This window comes from Rhipicephalus microplus, chromosome 10 (genome assembly GCF_043290135.1).
Source record: "Rhipicephalus microplus isolate Deutch F79 chromosome 10, USDA_Rmic, whole genome shotgun sequence".
Taxonomy (NCBI): domain Eukaryota; kingdom Metazoa; phylum Arthropoda; class Arachnida; order Ixodida; family Ixodidae; genus Rhipicephalus; species Rhipicephalus microplus.
In genome coordinates this window covers 95,542,514-95,565,068 of record NC_134709.1, presented here as the reverse complement: position 1 = coordinate 95,565,068, position 22,555 = coordinate 95,542,514, and the positions used below count along the sequence as shown (strand labels likewise).

Below are 22,555 nucleotides of genomic sequence, written 5' to 3'. Positions count from 1 at the left end.
CTACGTGACGACGTCATCATCATCATTGGTACTGGAGTGGTGGGGGTGGCGTGTGCGGGGAAGGGGGAGTCGGGCTGGTTGGAGTGGAGTGGCAAGACGTAGCGGTGTGTGGTGTGCGATTTAGGGTTAGCGCGTGACAAGTGGGGGCTCGTCCGGGATGGCTTCAGACCCGACAGCAGCTGCGGACGACATGCCTAGGCTCCACGGTCTCGTTGAAGAGCTGTTGCGGGGCACCGACGGCTCTGCCATGGAGCGCGAACGAATCGCGGCGGTCGTGCGCGATCGAGTGATGGCGACGCCGCTGCGCACGGCTCCGCACGTGGGAGCATGGGCTGGGGTCGCTAACACTGGCGCGGTCCCTCGGGCCACCGACGACTCTGCGCCTCGGCTCGCCGCTGCGCACCTCCCCCGCTACTCCGGTGCTAGAGACTTGCAGTCGCCGGATGAGTTTCTTGAACGTTTGGAAAACTTCTGCCTCGTGACGGGGGTCGCCGCCGATAAGCGACTGACACACGTGGTACCGGCTGCCCTCGAGGGTGGCGCGAAGTTGTGGTGGCGGTTCGTGCGCGGGTTCGACTCGTGGGAGCAATTCACTGCCGCCTTCCGCTCCGAGTTCTCGTTGATTGACGCGAAGCGTCGCCTGAAGGCGGAGCTCGAACAGCGCACGCAGCACCCGGAAGAAAATTTGAAAGAGTTTATATATGCGATCGCTACGTTTTACGACCGCATCGGGGAAGAGGTCTCCGAAGCCGAGAAGGTGCAGCGCGTACTGAGGCAGATGCACCCTCAGTTGCAAGATTTGACGGAGGGGCATGCCTACAACGACCTCGCCGAGTTGGTGAAGGCAGCCGACGGCCTAATGGAGCGGGCTTGGCGTCGCCTCCAGTACCGACCACCGCCACTTCCGAGCAACCAAGTAGCCAGAGATCTGGCGTTCCGCCCTAGCCAGGCCCCCGACCATCGCTCACTGCCGCAGCCGAACACTATGGCGACGGCGTCGTTCGCTTCGTTTGCTGCTGCCCCACCGGCACCGCCGACTTATCACTGGCCACTGCATCCTGCTGCGCTAGACCCGTCGTACTGCCCGGACCGACAGTACTCGTGCGACACAGCGCCTCCGTTCTCACCCTACGGGCCGGGACCGATGCCGCGGCAGGAGCCCGCGAGTGGAGCAATGCGTGTGCAGTGCCATCGCTGTGGTGGATTCGGCCACATATCTCGTTACTGTGCCACGGGTCGACGAATGGGGCCACCCGTTTGCTTCCGGTGCCAGCGATCGGGTCACCTGCAAGCACAGTGCCCGGGAAACCAGTGGCGGTAGGTGCTGCCCCGGCGGGCACCTACGGCAGTGCGCACCAAGTAGCGACCACAGCCGGTGGCAAAGAGCCCCTTATGGACGTCCGTATCGGGTCGTCGACGTTCAAGGCCCTGCTAGATACTGGCTCAAGTGTAAGCTTCTTCGGACCGCACGCCGCGGCGGCGGCCCAAGCTTCTGGAGCCAAACCCAAGGCAGACGTACGCGTGCTGCGTTTGGCATCAGGCTGGTCGCAGTCAACCATGTCTCTGAAGTGCCAGATCGAGTGGGCTGCCGGTTGCCCCAGACAGCAGTTTTTGTGCGTTCCTGACCTGTGCCGTGATGTTGTCCTTGGTAGGGATTTCCTGACGGTGAGTGGCATCTCTCTGCACGTGTCACTTGGCGGGTGGACTGTCGGCACAGAACCACAAAGAATTGTGCCGTTTGTCAAGGCCGTTAAGAAACAGCCAGAGGCAGTGAATGATTTTGGAGACAGTCTGCGCTGCATTTTTGCTGAGGGCGATGCCAGTGTGCCGGAGGCGACTGCCGCCTGCAATGTGATCATTCTCGGCCACTCGTCGGACCTAGACCCACGCATGAAACACATTTTAGAAGAGTTCAGCGAAATCTTCACCACAACTCCGGGCTGCACAACCCTGGCAGAGCATCGCATAGACACGGGAGACAACCCACCTGTTCGATGCAAACTGCGACCAGTGAATTCCAAGAAGCAGGCCATCATGGACAACTGCATTCAAGACCTGCTGGCACAGAACCTCATCCGCCCTAGCCAAAGTCAGCATGCCAGTGCTCCAGTCTTGGTTGAGAAGAAGTCTGGTGGCTACCGCATGGCTGTGGATTACCGCCAGCTAAATGCACGCACTAAGGTGCCAGTCTACCCCATGCCGAGGACTGATTGGTTGCTGGCACAGCTGGGACGAGCCAGGTGGTTCTCAAGTTTTCATCTTTCACAGGGTTTTTTTTTCAAATCCCTGTTCAAGAGCAAGATATTCCAAAGACAGCGTTCATTTGCCATCGGGGAACCTTCGAGTTCATGAGAATGCCCTTTGGAGTTGCCGGAGGTCCTGCCACGTTTCAGACCCTGATGGACTGATTACTGGAGGGAATTAATCACCAGTTTGCCATGGCGTTTCTCGATGATGTCCTGGTGTATTCGGAGACCCTAGAGGATCATCTTGAGCATGTTCGGGAGGTGTTGAAGCGGATAAGTTCGGCACAGCTGACCATTAACCCAGAGAAGGCGCACGTGTGCTGTCAATACCTTAAGTTCCTTGGCCATGAAATATCGCCCGGGCAGTGTAGGCCGGACGTCATATTTGGGTGCACGTTAAAGAACCCCAGGTGGTCTAAATTTCCGGAGCCCTCCACTACGGCGTCTCTCATAATCATATAGTGGTTTTGGGACGTTAAACCCCACATATCAATCAGTGTAGGCCGGACAAGGAAAAAGTGCGAGCGGTGCGGGACTATCCTCAACCAACAACACTCAAACAGCTGCAGGCCTTCCTGGGACTAGCAGGCTATTACAGATGGTTCATACCTCAGTTTTCTATCATTGCACGTCCACTCACAGAACTCCTTAAGAAAAAGCAACGTTGGCGGTGGGAGCTGCAGCAAGAAGAAGCCTTTAGAGCACTTAAGCAGTCCCTGGCCGACGATGTTGTAAACTTGCCGGACCTCAACAGACCATTCGTGGTGGAAACAGACGCCAGTGGAGTCGGCATTGCAGCGGTGCTTCTGCAGGCAGCCGAGAGTGATGCTCAACTGCGTCCAATAAGCTTCATTAGCAGGGTCCTCACTGAGGCAGAGGAGCGCTATACAGTGCAAGAATGGGAGTGTCTGGCTGTGGTGTGGGCAGTGGACAAGTTCCGACCATACCTTGAGTTCACCGAGTTTGAGGTACACTGTGATCACTCCTCACTATCCTGGATGTTCACCACAGACCAGGCCTCACCACGTGTAGAGCGTTGGGTTTTGCGGCTGCAAGGTTTCAACTGCAGAATCAAGCACAGGCGGGGCCTTGCAAATGTGCCAGCCGACGCCTTGAGCAGAGCTCCCCTTCAGCACCAGGAAGTTTCAAGCCCGAGTCCACACGAGACGCTGTTCCCTATGGCTGTTCCAGAGCCCAGCCCACAAATCAGCTTTGAGGCAGCTGCTGTAGCATCTCAAGTGGACGACACTACTGTCTTGAATGATGCAGGGCTCCTCGCCCAGGAACAAGAGCAGGACCCCATACTGTCAAAACTACGAACTGTGATGAAGGGAGGGAAGCTTCCGCCCACTGACAGTGATCAACCTTTGATCAAAGACCTGGCGGAGACGACCGAGATGGAAGAGAGTGGGTTGCTTGTACAGCACCGAGGGAACAGGAAAGTACCTTGGCTACCAAACCATCTCTGCAACTTGGTCCTGCGACTGTCCCATGACCACCCGATTAGCGGCCACTCCGGCTTTTTTAAGACCCTCAAACGCGTTTCTCAGAATTTCGTGTGGCTGGGTATGCGCTCGGACATATCCAAGTATGTGCGATGCTGCCAGGTTTGTCAGCGCACCAAAGCCCACCGGCAGAAGCCAGAAGGGCTGATGAGCAGTCAATGGGCCACTGCCCCTATGGAACAGCTCAGCGTGGACATAATTGGGCCCTTGCCTATGACGCCTCGACGCCACAAGTACCTTCTCGTGGTGATTGACAAGTTCACCAAGTTCATTGAACTTTTTCCGTTGCGGGCAGCAAACAGCAGGAGTGTGGTGGCCTGCATGATCCAGGTTTTTTGCAGACATGGCACACCTGTCTCCATTTCATGTGATAATGGAAAGCCGTTTGTAAGCAGGTTGTGGAAGGGCCTCCTTGAGCATTGGGGCATACAAGACCGACACACTGTTCCGTACCGCCCTGCCGGGCAAATGGTGGAGCGCCACAATGGCATTATCAAGCAGTGCCTTAGGGCTTATTGTTCCAACCACAAAGACTGGGACCAGCACATCCCTGAAATCGCCCTGGCCATGCGCACGGATGAAAGCGTTGTCACGGGCTACACGCCTGCCTTCCTCTGTTATGGCCGGGAGCTGAGAACCCCATGGACACAGGCTGAGGCCAAAGACGACGCGGAGCCTCCTGCGACAGCATACCGTGCATTTGCTACTGAGGTCTCCAAGTGTGTGCAGGAGGTGCTTGACTTCTCCAGGACACACCAAAACCACATGTGGCGCGCTCAGAAGACTCGCTACGACCAGCACAGGCGGCCACGGACAATACAGGAGGGTGATCTTGTTCTGCTCGAAAGCAACTCCCTCAGCGATGCCACCAAGGGCTTCTCCTCGAAGCTTGCACCCAGGCGTTCCGGTCCCTTTCGGGCAGTGAGACGTGTAGGACAGAATGACTTTGTTCTAGTGGAACCCAAAACGGGTCGTCGCCACGGTGTGAGACACGCAGATCAGCTGACACTGTACCATGACGCTGCAGGCGATGTGTAGTGGTGGCTTCACATTTTGAGGGGGGGGGAGACCTGTGAGGGTGGCCGGGAGAGGGCGTTACGTGACGGCGTCATCATCATCGGGACTTGGCCGAGAGAGGGCACTACGTGACGGCGTCATCATCATCATTAGTACTGGAGTGGTGGGGGTGGCGTGTGTGGGGAAGGGGGAGTCGGGCTGGTTGGAGTGGAGTGGCAAGACGTAGCGGTGTGTGGTGTGCGATTTAGGGTTAGCGCGTGACAACCAGATTTTACATATGTGAAGCTAGCGAAACGGCCACGAGCGCATCATGAGTGTGGCATGTGGTCATGTTGTTACATGACACGCATGTCGTGATTATCATGTTTGGATGTGTCATTTACCTATGTCGTCCGTTAGCGTCCGGTAATACCAAATTCGAAGCTTGTGAAACGGCCACCAGCACATCATGAGCGTGGCATGTAGCCATGTTGTTACATGACACGCATCTCATGATTATCATGTTTGCATCAGTCACATACCTTCGTCATCCATTCGCGTACCGTAATACCAAATTTGGTAAATGTGACGCTAGCGAAACGGCCACAAGCGCATCATGAGCGTGGCATGTATCATGTTGTTACTTGACACGTATGTCATGATCTTCATGTTAGGGTCTGTCGCTTGTGTTCGCCAGGCAATCATATCATACCATACCACTTCTGCAACATGGCATGTGAATGAAACAACCGCAAGAGCTGCAGGACCATGAATTGTTAATATTGACATACATGTCATGATTTTAATGTTAAAACTAGTCGAATATGTTCTCCATACAGTCATGTCATGCCATACCAAGTTTGGCATCGATATCATTACCGAAAGGTCTAGGAGAGCTAAATGTCGTAGGCGGCTGCACGGACGGACCGACTGACCGACCGACTACTGGCTTTCATGGGGGAGAACTGTTTGGGGCAGTCTCTCTTTCGTCCTCGTTCGCTCTGTCGGTGACGTTGACGACAGGCCACTCTAAAGACTCACCAACGATAGCGGTACTGTCTAGTGCGAATTCTGAGTGCAGCGTCGCGTTCCGGCAAGGGCAATTACGTTTAGAGTTTTCGCTTTCCGTTATATAGTTCTCGACTATGACGTGAGTCATGATTTTTGTGAGCTAGGGCAACACCCACTACGCCATCATTCTACTTCCTGCGAATAGCGAAGTGCCTCGCTGTTACACATCTGCAAGGCATTATGTTCACTTTGTTCATGCTCCATGTGGCTGATGAAGTTAAAGAATTGTGGCTGACCGCTTTGCATTGGGTGGGAAGCATGAAACCATTCACTCGTTGCGCAATTAGCCTTGTTATACGACTGATTATTAGGTTAGTCTTCCGTCACGCTATATTACATATTTTAACGCAGTTGCTTGCTCGACGTTACAGCTGTGTAGAATTTCATTGCGAATCAGTATTAAAGCGTGGCTGCGTGGTAGAATATTCGGCTGCCACGCTGAGGGCCCTGGTGAAAGTCAGATTCAATCCTGGGTGTTTTTTATTATTGTTATTTCTCATGTCTATCGCTTACTGCACCTTGTGAAGGGTAGGAAGTAGATGATGGCATCCCACCGCTGCCACCAGTTGTAGAGAGCTCGAGGTTGATAGCAGGGACGGCGGTTTTCTTCTCGGTAGCTGGCTCCACGCCGCCGTCCGCATAGCCGATCTTCGCCAGTGAGGAGACGCGTTCGTAAGAGAGAAAGAACGAAGGTTTATTCACATGATAGTTGAAAGATGGGAACTGTGCAGGAATTCAGAAGATCCCGCATTATGTACAACAGAGATTCAGTTGATGATTCAGCTCATGATTCAGCTTTTATAGCCCGCCGTCTTCTTAGACGGAGGTCCGAAGAAGGCGGTGAGCACTCTCGCCACAAATCAGAGGATGAAGTCTCAATGATCCACCCACCAGAAAGGGTGCAGATATTGCACCACTCGGCTAGGCAACATGGTCTCATGGTAGCACGAGCGCACCACACTATGACGCACCCGGCCCCCGCCTTAAAGGCACCGCAGGGCGAGGAGGTAGAGTCCAGAGAGGGAAAGTTGAGCTGCTCCGGGGAGATGGCTGCTGACACGAACGTCAGCCGCGGTCCATGGCTGCCTTCAGCTACAGGCTTTTAGAACTCTCTCGAACATGGCAGTCCAAACGCTCGATCCCTGAGAACGGCTTCGTCGACGTCTTCCCACGCTTCCGGAATGACGGTACTTTGCGATGTCCTCGCGTAAATGACAATAGCTAAATCGAGAGGTTGACCTAATGATATTAGCCATAGTGGCGCCGTCCCACGCTGTTCGAGCCCGTTCAACAGAAGGTTTGTCTCGCGAAACTTTCGTTGAGACCCGATCACTACCGGAAACCTCTACTGGACAGCGTCTTTCAGACTGGGCGCTGAAGGGCTTCAAAGCCTCCCTAGCAGACCGGCCTACGCACAATGGCGTCTGCCCAGACGAATCGCCGGGCCAAACGTAACAACCTACGCTGAACGGGCGTCTAAGAGCTTCAATGTAAATGTCACTTGGTCCGTTATGCATTCCGCTAAGCTGGCTGGACTACGAGAGCAATATTCTTATCTTCTCCGCCGACGTATTGATGCTGACCCGGCACCATTCGAAAGCTTTCTGGACCTAACGTGATTCTGCATAACCTTTGTGATCAAAGGCAGCTCACCTGGTTTTGCATTGTCTCCATGATCGAAGGCAGCTCGCCTGGTTTTGCACTGCTTCCGTGATTTGTGCATCGTTGACCAAGCTACGATGTCATGTGAACACCTCGTCTTCTGACATTGCCAAATGACGTCACAATGACGTCAGGTCATTACACCATCATGTGACCTTACGTCACGTTACTTGACAATGACGTCGCAGATTTTACTGATCTGTAACGTCATGATTTTGGTCAGTGTTCGCATTTGATGACGCATTTAAGGCTTCAGCCTTCAGTATAGCGATCCCTGTTCTCGACAAAAGCAAGATATACATTCGAATATCCGTGACTTCATCAGAATGGAGAGAAGATTCTTGCGCGCAGTAAAACTTCTGATGTAATACGAATAACAAGCGCTGTTTATTTAGATCTCATTAGGTAAAGGATGGTGAAGGAAAACGAATTTCCCCGATGTGACTTTTTTTCTGAGTTCGCAAGGTCGACTCTATACACGCAATAGTTCCAATATTACATGAAGCCTCCTTTTACCGTACGGGATCAAAATATAAGAAGTATTAGGAACGAACACGAAGCGTTTGCTGTATTTATAAGTATACTCTTCACGCGGACATCGATGCAATATTGTTTACAGAGACATGACTGTGTAATATCGGTATTTCTCTCGTGTTTGCATATTATAATGTAGCGTGCCTGAATCACACAGAAAGCGGTGGAGGGTTGGCGATATACCTCCAGCAGCGCTATTTTTTTTTTCGAACGCTTGATGATCTCTCTGTGAGTAACATTGACATCGAATGCTTGATGATCTGTCAGTGAGTAACAGTGACTTAGTGCGCCTAACAATAGAAATAAATTATTTTTTTAATTTCCGGGGTATACAGACCCCCAACCAGATATAAATGGCATTTTCTCAGTCATTTGCAACAAGTCGTGCGCTGTTTTAATGAAATTAAAAAAATCAATTTTTATCATGGGTGACGTATATATCAATACAAGTGAAATCTATTAATACACGCTTCACCAAATATCTTGAGAAATGTATTATCTTATCACCGCATCAATACGGTTTTTGCAAAAATAGGACCACGAAGGAGGCACTAATCAGCGTAAAAAGTCGCATAATTTAAAACATTGAAGCTAAAATGTACATGTCAGGTGTCTTTCTTGATTGATGCAAAGCATTCGATTCTGTTGATCATGAAAATTTACTTCTGAAAGTACGCCGCTGTGAGAGAGAGAGAGAGAGAGAGAGAAAATTTAATGCGGAAAGGCAGGGAGGTTAACCAGAAAACATATCCGGTTTGCTACCCTGCACTGGGGAAGGGGTAAGGGAAAAAAAAAAGGGGAAAGGGAGGAAGAGAAGCACAAACACACACACACACACTCGCACACAGTAGTGTCACAATCGTTCAACGAGGCGGGTCGCTCGCAGAAACTTCATCAGCGCCTTCGTTGCTTTCTGGCGTGAAGCTCGATCTTTCCGACATTCCAAGATTGACTGCTCAGAAAATGGCTGGTCGTCGAGGCGAGCAAACACTGCTGAGAGGGACTGTCGCTGAGAGCTGTACTGGGGGCACTGACATAAAATATGTTCAATTGTTTCGTCATTGTCGCAATGGTCGCATGTAGCGCTGTCTCTCATTCCGATGCGGCAGGCAAAAGCGTTCGTGAAAGACACCCCAAGCCACATACGGCAGAGAAGGGTCGTCTCGGATCGGGGTAGGCCAGATGGAATAGTAAGTCGTAGGCATGGATCCAGACGGTGAAGACGGGTGTGGTGAAAACCGGGCGTATTCCGTATAGACCTTGCGACATCCTGCGCAAGCGTATTAATCTTTGCTGCTGCGTCGCTTCTTGATAGTGGAATAGGTTCCATCACTCCATTTTCGTGAGCATTCTTAGCTGCATTGTCGGCATGTTCGTTACCGATGATGCCGCAATGGCCTGGTAACCACTGAAAAGATATGTCATGTCCTTCGTCTATTAGGTGATGGTACAGTTGTCGTATTTCGAGCGCCAATTGGTCTTGAGGTCCACGACGTAGAGCATTGTGTAGACATTGGAGAGCTGGTTTCGAATCAGTAAAAATGCTCCATTTTTGTGGTGTCTCTTGGTCAATCCTGCGGAGTGCGCTGCGGAGTGCCGCGAGCTCCACGGCTGTCGATGTCGTCTTGTGTGACGTTCTGAACTGGATGGTTTCGGCTCTTGCTGGGAAGATCACAGCTCCTGCAGATCCTCCAACAGTTGTCGAGCCATCCGTGTAAAGTTTGACATGGTCTTTGTATTCTTCGTGTAGCATGAGTAGAATCATCTGCTTTAAAGCTGGCGCCGGGAGCTCCGCCTTCTTGCGAATCCCCGGCACTGTCAAGCGCAGTTTTGGTCGGTCCAAGCACCAAGGAGGTGTTAGTATCCGTTCCGGAGGCGTGTAGACTGTTGGAAGGCACTCGCGGAAAGTCAATACTCTCTTACAGAAGGAGGCACTCGGTCGATCTTCTGGAAGTGAAGCTAGGTGGTGGGCAGGGGCGCGAGCAAGGTGTCTAATATGAGCTCTAAGCACCTCCAAAGTAATGTGCACTGTGGCCGGATGATCTTTGGCGATTGCGATGGTTTCCGCTGTTGATGTACAGCGTGGTAATCCAAGACAAACTCTGAGTGCCTGGCCCTGGGCGTTTTCTATTGTGCGTATACTGCTTTTGCAAGCGTTCGTCAGAACCGGCAAGCTATACCGCAGGTACCCCAGAAACAGCGTTTTGTACAAATGCAACATCGCGTGCACTGATGTGCCCCACGTTTTGCCTCCGAGGAACTTGAAAAGTTGTGCGATGGCCGTTAGGCGCTTCTTTAGAGTGGCCACATGGGGACTCCAGCAGAGATTTCGATCAATCGTGACCCCCAAAAACCTGTGGGTCCTGGCGTAGCAGACACTGTGTCCATCGATGGCGATGGGAAATGACGTCATTGCCTTCCGCGTGAACGCGACCAGCGCCGATTTCTCAGGAGAAATCTCGAGGCCTTGTTCTCTAAGGTACGCCGATATTGAATTCGCTGCTTTCTGGAGTCTCGCACGTACCTGAGGACGTGTTACACCTGATGTCCAGGCACAAATATCATCTGCATAGAGAGATATCTGCACGGAATCTGGTATGTGTTCAACGAGACCGATCAGAACCAGGTTGAACAGTGTGGGGCTCAATACACCACCTTGAGGAACACCACGGTGTGTATAATGTTCAGAAGTCGGCCCATCATCAGTTTGCATAAACAATGATCTCATATGTAGGTAGCATTGGATCCAACGGTACACTCGCCCACCCAAACCAACTGACTCGAGGGCGTCAAGTATGGCTTCATGAGAAACATTGTCATATGCTCCTTTGACATCTAAAAATAGTGCGACAGACAACCGTCTGCTCATTTTCTGGTGTTGTACGTAGGTCACCAGGTCAATGACATTGTCAATGGAGCTCCGAAGACGACGAAAACCGGCCATGGCGTCTGGATATATTCTATGGCGTTCTAGGAACCACTCGAGTCTGGCAAGGATCATTCGCTCCATCAGCTTCCCTACGCAACTAGCCAGCGCTATTGGGTGGTATGATGTCAGCTCTAGAGGCGATTTTCCAGGTTTGAGAAGTGCAACCAACCGGCTTGTTTTCCACTCTCTGGGGACCGTTCCATCTCTCCAAGACTCATTGAATACTTCCAGCAAAGCACTTCGTGCTCGATCCCCGAGATTGCATAATAGGCGGTATGATATGCCATCCGGCCCAGGCGATGACGATCGATTGCATGAAGCAAGAGCCATATTCAGTTCTTCCATTGAAAAAGGCAGGTCCAGGTGCGGGTCCAGTGAATGTGGCGTGTAATCAGCAGTAAGGGCTTCTGTGCAATTTGGCGGGCCCGCAATCTTCCTACAAAAGTCTTCCGCTACCTCGATATCCCTTCTATTTTGGAAAAGGGCCAAGGCTTTAAACGGAAAACGTTGTTGGGGAAATATGCGTAGGCCTCGCACGGTTCGCCATATTTGAGAAAGCGGTTTGCGAGGGTCTAGACTCGCGCAAAATTTCGCCCATCGTTGAAACTCCAGTTTGTCTATACGACGCTGGATCTTCTTTTGCATGCGCCTGGCCATCCGTAGATCTTGAATGGATTTTGTGCGTCGATATCTACGCTCCGCACGCCGACGAATCGCACGGAGTCGCTCTAACTCCATGTCCGTTTCTGAGGGCCTTGAAGAATATGCCAGCGTGCGCATCGCACTCTGCGCTGCTTGTTTGATCGCTTGCTCAATGCCAGAGGTTAAGCCTTTTTCACAAGCGTGTTCAATGTTGGTTGTGAATGCTGAAAGATCGATCCTCCGTACGGTTTTCGGCGGGTGGTCGCTAGCAAAGCCTTCGATGGTGAGATAACTGGGGATGTGATCGCTACCATGTGTCTCGATGTCTAAAAACCACTTAACGCTTGTGGCGAAGCGACGTGACACGAACGTCAAGTCCAAACAGCTGCTGTACGTTAATCCTCGCAGAAATGTGGGGCTCCCATCATTAAGTAGAGACAGTTCATGAGTCGATATAAATGAAGCCAGCCTCCGGCCCGTGGTATTGACTTTTGAACTTCCCCAGATTGGGTGGTGGGCGTTGAAGTCCCCTATAATTATCCACGGATCCGGGACGCTCGAAAGAATGTCATCCAGTCTTTGGCAATCAAAACGGGCTGAGGGAGATAAGTAGACACCTATTAATGTGAAGGTGAGGGTTTTCTGCTTCACAGTCAGGCAAATATATTGGTTCTCATCATGAGGCGACACAGGTTGAATGATGTAGGTAAGCTCCCGACGAATATACACAATGACCTTGCTGCTTTCGTTTCGGGTTTTGGACGGGATTGATTCGTAGCCGGATAGCCTGATCGGGTTTGATAATTTCGGTTCACATATTACGATGATTGGGAAACGGTTAGAAAACACGTACTGACGAAAATCGGAAATCCGTGATCTAAGTCCTCTTGCGTTCCACTGGATGACTGATGCTTCTCTGACGTCTTTGCGGAACGATTGTTGATCTCCTGCCATGACTCTACGCGAGGGAGGCGAGGACTGGGCTCAGCGCGTCCAACACCTGTAACCCGCTTCGAGCGGTTGGAGTTCCCAGGCTTCTTAGTATGTCTGCCATGACAGCGACGAGGGATCGTAACATCGGGATGATCTGTCGATCGACCCTTGACACATCCTCAACGGAAGTAGACTCGGTGGAAGGTGTAGGGCGGCGAGGCCTCGCAGGAGGCTCCTTTGCCGGCTGCGTACGCGGAAGCGTAGGCCACTCATCCGCAGCTGTGAGCTTCTCCACTTCATTTCGCTTCGTGCTTACTACTTCTCTCGTGCTCGGAGGAAATGGGTTATGCGCAACACTCTGTCCTACACGCCTCCGTCGGCGACTACGTCGCCGCCGTACCCTTTCAGCAGCCTCTCTGTGGGTTGAATTGTCCCTAACCATTTGTTTGATAATGGCGATTTCCTTCTTAATCCGAGGGCATTCCTTGGATGCAGCATCATGCGGACCATCACAGTTTCTGCACTTCAGACTTGTTGCCCGACATGCGTCTGCAGTGTGCGGCTCAGCGCATCGGGGGCATACTGTGGTGTTTGTACATACACTCTTGATGTGACCAATTTTCATGCAGTTATGGCACTGGAGTGGTTTAGGGACAAATGGTCGAACAGGATGTCGGAAGTGTCCCACTTTGACATGCGACGGAATGGAATCTCCTTTGAACATTATCTTTACACATCGGGTGTTTCCGAGGCGAAGTACATTCGCGATGAGAACTCCTTCGTTCGCTGGTTTTATGAGAGTTGGGAGGTCCGAATTTGCTATGGCCAAATCAATGTCGTAGATTACTCCCGCCGTGCAGGCACCGTCCATTGGAATAACCGGTCGAACTTTGATGCCTCCCAAATCTGATACTCTGCGAAGCTTGTCTATGGCGCTGGCAGTCATTGTGTCCACAGCTAGAATATTCTTCCGCGTGTTCACCCGGATATCCTTAATGTCGTTTGGTGCTACCCCCTCAAAGTACATAGAGAGAGCTTGCCTGTTTACTGCTCGAAGGCTGATGGTGGAGTCCTCGGGCATGAAGAGGATGGTGTGCGGCCAGCATTCTCCTTTTGACTGAGACGTTAATGTCCCTGCTGGTGAAGACGACTTGATACTTCTTCTTTTGGCTTTCCTGCTTCTCACGGTCTCGAAGTCGTCATCCGACGAGTCGTCGCCAGTGGCCGAGTACAGTTCCGTGTCCTCGCTGGTGCTCGAACAGGTGCTTCGTTTCCGCGACGAGCTTGCCAAAGGTGGTCTTCGGTCGGACAGAGCCGCAGAAGGCTCCACGTCCACAGCCATGATGCAGTGACTATCACCGTTGGCCTCACTGGTTCTGGGCCAGGCGCGCTGATTTACCGAGGAGCTCGCCATAGCAGACCTCTGGCTGGGCGGACCAGTGGATGACTCCGCGTCCGTCGCCTTGGGGCAGGGAGCAGCGTCTCCCGTAAAAAGCGAAAAACTTGATAACAATGCTCGGAACCGAAAGCAGAAGCGTTCTATGAAGAGACACTTCGTCGTCGTCTCTACGCCGCTGTGAAATTCGTGGAGTAGTTTGCGACTTATTTAAAAGTAACTTATCACGCAGATATTAACTTGTTGGCATAGACAGTGAAAAGTCAGAACATTTAAACATAAAGAAAGGAGTTCCGCATCTTTATTTTAAACCCCGTTCTTTTTTTCTTTTATATATAAATGTTATTACAGAGGTTCAGCACACACCCGAAATTGAAACGTTCGCTGACGACACAAGTATATTTTTCACATGCTCAACCATTCAGGAAGTAGAAGCTTCACATGCTCAACCATTCAGGAAGTAGAAGCTTCAAGAAATCTATACTTGTAGAAGCTCTCGAGTTGTTTAACAAAAAAAACAAACTGAAATTAAACACACAAAAACCAAATTTACTTTGTTCAGACCTATTAACAAGGGAATTATTCAATGACAATACAGTCATTTCGTTCAGCTATCAGCGGCTAGAACAAGTAAGTACACAAAAAGATTCCGGAGTTTGGTTTCTCGAGCACCTCTCATGGACGCCTCACGTAAATTGTCTCTTAAGAGACCTAGCTCGTTCGGTAGAGTGCTTGAGTAACATCGCTTTCCTCCTCCCCTCATGGTTGTTTAAAATGCTGTATTACAGCTTGTTTTATTCCAGGCTTTTCTATGGAATGTTGGCAGTGGGGCACAACAACTGAGGCCAACTATGATAGAATAAATATTTTACAGAAGCGTGTGCTTCGTGTCACAGAAAAATATAAAGGTCATCCTAAGACCCTAGACACTCGACCGCTTTTCCTCAAACACGATATTCTGCCTGTTAGAGAAGTATATGATTTGAAGCTAATGCAACATATTCATAAACAAAAACTGCAGGATTCCTATCCACGCACTATATCAACGAAATATGGCGTCTGAAAAATTTCCCGCAAAACCAAGAAAACACGCAAGGATTACGGGAAGCACGACACTGATAACAAAGTTATTCAATGGCCTAACCTTCATGAATCGAATATAGACTTTTCCCCACCACGGTGGTCTAGTGGCTAAGGTGCTCGGCTGCTCACCCGCAGGTCGGCGGCTGCCGGGATCGAATCCCGGCAGCGGCGGCTGCATTTTCGATGGAGGCGGAAATACTGTAGGCCCGTGTGGACAGATTTGAGTGCACGTTAAAGAACCTCAGGTGGTCAAAATTTCCGGAGCCCTTCACATCGGCGTCTCTCATACTCATATTGTGGTTTTGGGACATTAAACCCCACATATCAATCAATCAATAGAATGGAGACTTTATGCTGAAAGGTAAACCATTTAAATCTCATCTTAAATTACTCTTATCTTTACTGACGTCATTGTATATCCATAGTCATTTACACGCGAAAGTACTTGTACGCTTTGTTTTTGTTTATTTTCCTTACTGTTAACCGTGATATCAAAACGGGATTGGTTTCAACAGTTCTTTTGTTCTCAGCATTGAGTGTATTCTGAATGCATATTATGTGGAACGAAGCGAGTTTTAAAACGTGTGCTTTTGTTTTAGGGGCAAAGGTCCTCTTAGTCTAAGCCTGTCGTGCTTCACGCGTAAACAAGAGAACTAGAGACGAAAAACCGAGAGAAAAAGAGATGACGAGAAAAATAGGAAAGCAGTGTCTCTCGAACAGTATAATAGACGGCGCTGCCTCATAGAAGTACATACGAACTGCAGTTGAATGAGGATATTCTTGATGGCGCTGTACCGCTACTCTCCGATCGGTCGCTACGTGGGTTGTGCCAGGGTGTGTGCGAAAGGAGTGCCTCCTTCTGCTCAGTCTCCTGGATAGTCGCCGTAGGTGGCGGATCGTTGGTAGGGCATGGATGAAGCAGAGCGGTGGGTGCGTTTAAGACGCTTGCACTCGGCTTCCTTGGCTCGCGTCTCATCAGTGTTACCCGCGCGCCGTCTGCATTCTCGAACGCGATCGGGTGCATGGACGCATGCACGGACGGATGGCCACACGAATGGATGGACGGACAGACGCACGCACGATCGGGTGGACAGACAGACTGATTGACGGACGTACAGGCAGACAGACACAGACAGGCATATCGACGGACGGAAGCATTGATAAACAGACGGACGGACGCACGCACATATGGAAGGACGAATGTACGGATGCACGGACGCAAGGACGGACGGACGGATAGATGGATGTACGGACGCTTCGACCCATTCATCATCAGTCACTCCGTGGATATGCTGTGATTTTTTTCTTTGTATATATATAGGCTGAGAAAGCATGTTCCGAATGTTTGATCATTTTGAATATAAAAAGAAATATATTATGACATGCCAGTATTTTCTATCAATTAAACATGTAAATGCGTGTAAATATGTAACCGATGTGTGCAGGTGTGTGTTACTGATGTGTAAACGTGTCGCTGATGTAGACTGTTTTAGTTATTAGGGGGCGAACCTCGTCAGGCTTTTTGCCTCTAGGCTTTGCCTCCCGCAGGGACATTCTGTATTTTTTTCCTGCAAATAAACAATGTTGAATCATCAAATCTCCCCGAACCCAAATTGTGTTGCTGAATTTCTTGTGCCCACTTTGTCGGATGCCTGCCTTGCACCATGCATTTGTGCCACGGGAATGAAGCACTGCGTCTCCAAGCTTCTTTGCCCTATAAAACAAAATATAAAAAATATTGTTTCATTGATTTAGTCATATTGACATCACTACATGTGTTGATACCTTTCAAGAGATGAATGATCACTCACGTGCCAAGGCCACTTAACAAAAGTTCAGCAGTGTCATGCTGAGTTAGAGCAATGTGCTTTGGTACAATCTATAAAGTACCACAGCAGCCTAAATGCAGCTAGCTGAAAGGTGCATGATATTTCTGAAACGGGGCACGTCTGAACTATGATCAAGCATTAATCCAGATCACATTTTGGAGTGTTAACAAATTTGGTTGCTGGTATATAGTCCAAGAATTGATGGTGCACATGTTATGGGTCACTGCATAGGTGCAAAACATGTAATATCACTGAGTAAGTGCAAAACATGTAAGAGGTTGACCTGATAAGCATACTGATTTGCATTAATCTTTGTTCTATATATATTACTTTTGCCTTTGTGAATCAGGGTAAAAAGTACGCCATGTCAGCCGATCATCTGCAACTCCCGTAAAGTATGCTCGAAACTACTTGGTGTAGTAGTTTAATCAAAATATACTGGAATCTATTTGCACTGTTGATTAAACCAACGAGGCTGTGCAGCTCGCATGTTATTTGAGCGTTTCAGACTTCGCGACAAAACGCACTGGAGCTGTGACCATTCCTTTTATATGAATACCGAAAATTCGATCCCGATTGAGGCTACTTCGCGATCGACAGTGAATGTGTAGTAGTGCCAATTGGAATCAGCTCATCACGAGTGAAAAAATCTTTTACGACAACGGCAGGGATATGAGCTAACTCTAAACATGTGAACTGTCATATTTACAAGTGAATAGCCGACTACTCCGATCGTCCACTCCGATAGCGCATTATATACACCTGCTGCAGGCTTCACCACATTGACATCACAGGCGTCTGATGAAGTGGAAGGCTCGCAATCCTTGCTTGACAAGCTCTGCGTTAAATGCAAGGTATTTATCAGTCCCGGCCGCACTCTCAGAGCTCAGGAACACCAACTACGCACCTCATGTCGCGGACGTTTGGCGAGTGGATGGCTGCTTTCAGCTGCTGCAGGGCACACGGTAGGAATAAAGCAGGCCTAGAGAAGGGGCCTCGTACTGCCAGTGAAACCTAACTAGTTCGCCAGCACAGGATTTATCCTGTAGCAGCTCGCCGCAAAGTGATGGCAGCAAATGCGGCTGTTCTTCACAAGCGTCCCGTCCCTCGGTCCAATGGCACGTACGAAGTCAACTCACTGGCTGCGTTGAGGTTCGTCGCTTGGAAAGGCATGAAACGCCACGCACTTTCCGCTTTTTCCGCGCCTCGACGTGCAGGTTATTACGTAGCGGTTCCCCGACATTCTGGCACGTATTGTCGCTCTGAGTGATCGTACTCATGCAGTGGAGCACAACGCAAATCAGTCGATGCGACACGATGACTCGCACGCACGCTTCAACATAGCAAGGAGAGCCACTGAGAGCATGGCTGGGTGTCGGCTCCAAACACACTCAGAGATCTTTGACGTCATCTTTACTAGTGTATCGTCACTCAGGATGGTATCTGTGGAATGTATCACACCGAACACGTAGCACTAGTGTCGATGTCGCAGGGCAGCCTGTTTTTCGTTTTTTCTCCCTAGCTTTTCTACGCTGTTTGGCACCGAAATAAAATAACTTCCACGGGACGGACGCCATTCAAATTTGATCAAGAAGACCTATGCATACCAAGCGATCGAATGATGGGCACATATCAATCTTGAAATTTGATGTCAGTGCTCCTTTAAGGACACCAATAACATAAAAATGCACGTTTAGGAACATTTGTTTTCTAGTTCGCATTTTGGAATTTATCGGGCGTTGAAAAAAAAAAGTTCGGTTTTCTCAGGCCTATAACGTTGTTTTATCAGGCCCCTTCCAATCCGCGTTTAGAAAACGTGTTTAACGATTTAGGGTGCATGGTACTCTAATAAAATCATCCTGCTTTTTCAAGGGGCATGGCTTCACTCTCGGAGCATAATTTTCACTCCGGCTATTCTTTTTAAACCTCCTAGGTTCGACCAAACATAGGGGTTTTGTCAAGACGTCTTAGAAAAGCAAAGTTTGGCCTGTTTTTATTGCTTACGATGGTATGAGCTTGCCAGTGACCCTGACGTCTCGGTTTTGAGTCCAGTTCTTTATGACGATCATAGTATTTGGAATGAAGCTGAGAACCAGCTGACATCATTGAAGGTTTAACTGGTTGTTCTCAGATGTAGGCGTGGGTAGATATGTTTGTTCAAACTGATTTTAAAGCTACTACGCTTCCTTGCTGTGCTTGGGGGCAGCTCATCTGAGAAGGGTAGTTAATGATACGGAGGCGGGGCTTAAACTCGTTAGTGTTACTGCGCGAATAGCACGGCAGCCTGCGTCTAATTACCGTTGTGATCGCGTAAGGCGTTGACGCTTTTCGAAAAGAATGAGTCCATTCGTTTCACCTGAACTTCGTGGACCCGTTCGCGGAGTTGCTGCACTTTGGTATTCGTTTCAAGAGTTCAACATGGCAGCAGTGGCACCGCAGTATTTGTTTCGTAAAAGTGCAGCTGCCGTGCAAGGCTAGTTCACGATTTCTCTGCACCTGCTCGTGAGCTAGTGCCGAGTCCGTGCACCACAAGATGGCTGCATCTGCAGCAGACGGCACAGTCGATTGCATTCGTGTCTGTCTTAGCGACGTGCAAAAAGTACGGCAGTGAACATTTTCCGGTAGACACATGCAGAGGAACGTAAGCGGCGCCGTCTTTTACGAATCGCAGCCTTGTTGCGGCTCTCAGCGCCGAGTCGTATCCCACCGCTGCCAACCAGTTGTTGCGGACCGGGGTCTACCCGGTCTCTTCTGGTAGCGTGGTGTAGCTTCGGGTTGAGGAAACGAACGCTCACAAGATGGGGATACGAAAAACACAAACAGGTTTATGGCACTATTTACACTTATTTACAGCATAGAAAGGTTAGGAGTTGCACAAACCACGAGCGTGGTGGTTGAACCGTTACATGGTTCAGAGCCACGTCCAGCACTCTGCGGCGTCGTTTTAAGCCCTGTCGGGCTCCTCCTCCTTGAGTGGAACACCAATCACACACACACACACAACAGGCGAGGGGTACGAGCATGCACGGCCCACGTGAACGTCCAATATTGAGTCGTGATCACTGCACTGCAAGGTGGCGCCAGCAGGGCTCTTCCTCGTCGTGTGTGTGCCACTGCTCGAGGGGTCCCAAGCTTCTGACAGCATACATGAAACGGTCCGCCAATCTGTTCGCTCAATTAGCAGGGCAATTTGCGGTGGTGGCCGCGGTTTCTTCCAAAGAAGAGGCTGTCTTTGTTATCCTCTCTGGAACGGCTTACGGCGTCGTGGCGACACGACGTCTCATCCTCCGACTAGCAGGGACAATACCTGGCGGGCATATGCAGCCGGTCAGTCGGCTACTTGTTTGAGGTTTAAAAGAGCGCCGCTCCCCCGTCAGCTCTGGACGCTGGTTCCGAGAGAACTGGGGTTCCAGGGGTGGGAACGCTGCCCGGCTACGCTTCTCAGCGACAGCATGGCGCCTACTGACGACGGTCATAACAGCCTCCACAACCCTAGCATAGGGCTTGCGCGACACTGCGCTGTCGTATTCGTTTCCACGTCTCGTCGCTGCTGCACTTGCTGGTACGTCACCTGTACAAATACAACACCCAGACGCCACCATCGTGATCTAGTTTTGGAAGCGCAAGGTGAATCGAATGGACCTAATATGTCATGCGTGGTGTACAAGAATACTCACAGCTTTGCCTCAAAGGCGGAGCAATGAATGCGGTAGCAATAAATAAAAACTTCAAGCGAAGAAAGGCAGGAAGATCGAAACGTACTCCGTGTTTCCGCCGCAGAAATGACACATGAGACATACTCACGGGTACCGATTCACACGAACAAGTGTCTCAGTTGTTACTTCGCTGTGGCTAAAAAGCGCGCTCTTTTCGCAAACGGGCACTGTGCAGCGAGTGCAGTATTCTTTGTGTGCAGGGGTGAAATGGTTTGGGCAAGGGTAAACCTCAACGATATCTCGGATAAGAGCGTGGGCAAGGGAAGAGGGTACAGATAAGATGCGTGCGCACAGCTGGCTTGGCTGGTTTGCGGCATGAAGACATTAGACGGGCGCTATGGTGGTTTGTTCTAATAAATTGGCCTGTGATTACCCAATTCTCGCCGTTGAGTACATTATTATTTCGCGTGTGTGCATTCTTGTCAATATTTGATATTATCAAAGGGTGTAGTTCTTATAAGCAAGCACTTCAGGAAATTTGTTGCGTTATGTGTGTAAGGTATTTATTCACGTTTGCTTGTTTTCTGCGGAAATCTTAGTGCTAACCGTTCTCAAATTAAGCTGCTGGAATAATACCTCCAGAAAATGTTGTACTTCGTATGTGTGCATACGCAAGTGCACAAGCGTGGTGACTTCACGGTGTCCTTGAAGCACTCGATACGTTATAGAAGGAGATACACGATGCCACACAGGCGAAACGCGCGTCCGTCTCTCTGTCAACGTCGTCGTCCTATTTTAGTATTTACAAAAGGGCACCTGAATTTTCAACAAACGCACGCGCGAATATACATAAAAGGTGAGTGTACGTCTCTGAAAAAATTTCTCGTTACGCCCCTGTCACTGACGTATAGATTTCTTCCACGTGAACTGTAGTAGTGAAACCTGAAATATAGTTATTATGGACAAACTGTTTTTATGCCTGCGTTTGCTCTGCGATATCTACAGACGGTGCTAGGTTCTCTTAAACGCGGTGCGCTGATAGTTTAGGTTCATCAGCTCGCAAGAAATTTAAGAAAAACTGCAAAAAGCGATTGTTCCAGCTTTTGGAGCGTTCGACTCATGCATGGGCGCATCGCTTGGTTCTTTGCCGACACAGTGCAGCGCCATTTTTGTTGGACCAGGCTTTTCTCCGAGCGATGCATTTATCGCCATTCCATTGATCAACCTGTTGCTCATTGCTGCAAACCCAACGAGGTTGATTGAAAATAATTTACTTTGATCAGCTACAAGTTCCTCATATTTACCAATGCTTCTACCAGGGTCGTACAACTGACATTTTGGGGGTATGGGGTGGGATTCAACCACCATGTACGTACGTTCGCGTAGACGTGTAGCACGCGTAGTGTGCGTGCATATATCTGCTTCGAATATCAAGTACAGTCAACACGAACGAGCGAGTTCTCGGAAGCATAGTACCTAACCTATTAAAAACATAATAAGTAAGGTATCGGCACATGAAATGGCAAACGAAAAGAGAGGAGCGCTCCTATTACAATCGAAACCACGATTTGCCTTACCTCAAGATACACTGACCCACGCATAGCTCCGTTCTGTAATAAAGTGAATGGCAGGCGTATTCAGCTCTTGTCGGGACAATGGTGCCCGATGGGATACACGCAATCGGCATGCACGAGCCGCAGTGCGTTGTTACCTCGAAAACTTAAGGTTTTTCCTGTAACAATGCAGCGCACAGGTGATTCTAGCTTTCGGAGACGCGCGCTACACAGATGCATTCTTCAACTTCAGGCTCACTGGACATGTTCTTCAACTTTAACCAAATCTGATGCTGCTCGCCGAAGAGGCTATAGATGTTTTCACGCACAGCGCAACCTTCCGATGTTTCACCAGTGAAGTCCTTCATGCCTATGAGAATGAGGCGGTCCGCGGCCAGCGCCCTTTCGCCGTCGACGAAGCAATGCGATCCGACGCCAAAATCAAGAAACTTAAGCATGTCGCCTAGCGAAATCGGTGCGTTAACTCTGCTAAGCGTAGCCATCTGTGTTTATTTCGACT

The 22,555-nt window shown here is 49.9% G+C and overlaps 1 protein-coding gene across 1 annotated transcript in view; it reads left to right on the top strand.

Annotated features, from left to right (window-relative positions):
• The window catches only part of LOC119181597 (rho GTPase-activating protein 45-like), a 255,502-nt gene that overhangs the window by 51,500 nt on the left and 181,447 nt on the right, over positions 1–22,555 (top strand). The gene's annotated exons all lie outside the window — the stretch shown is intronic.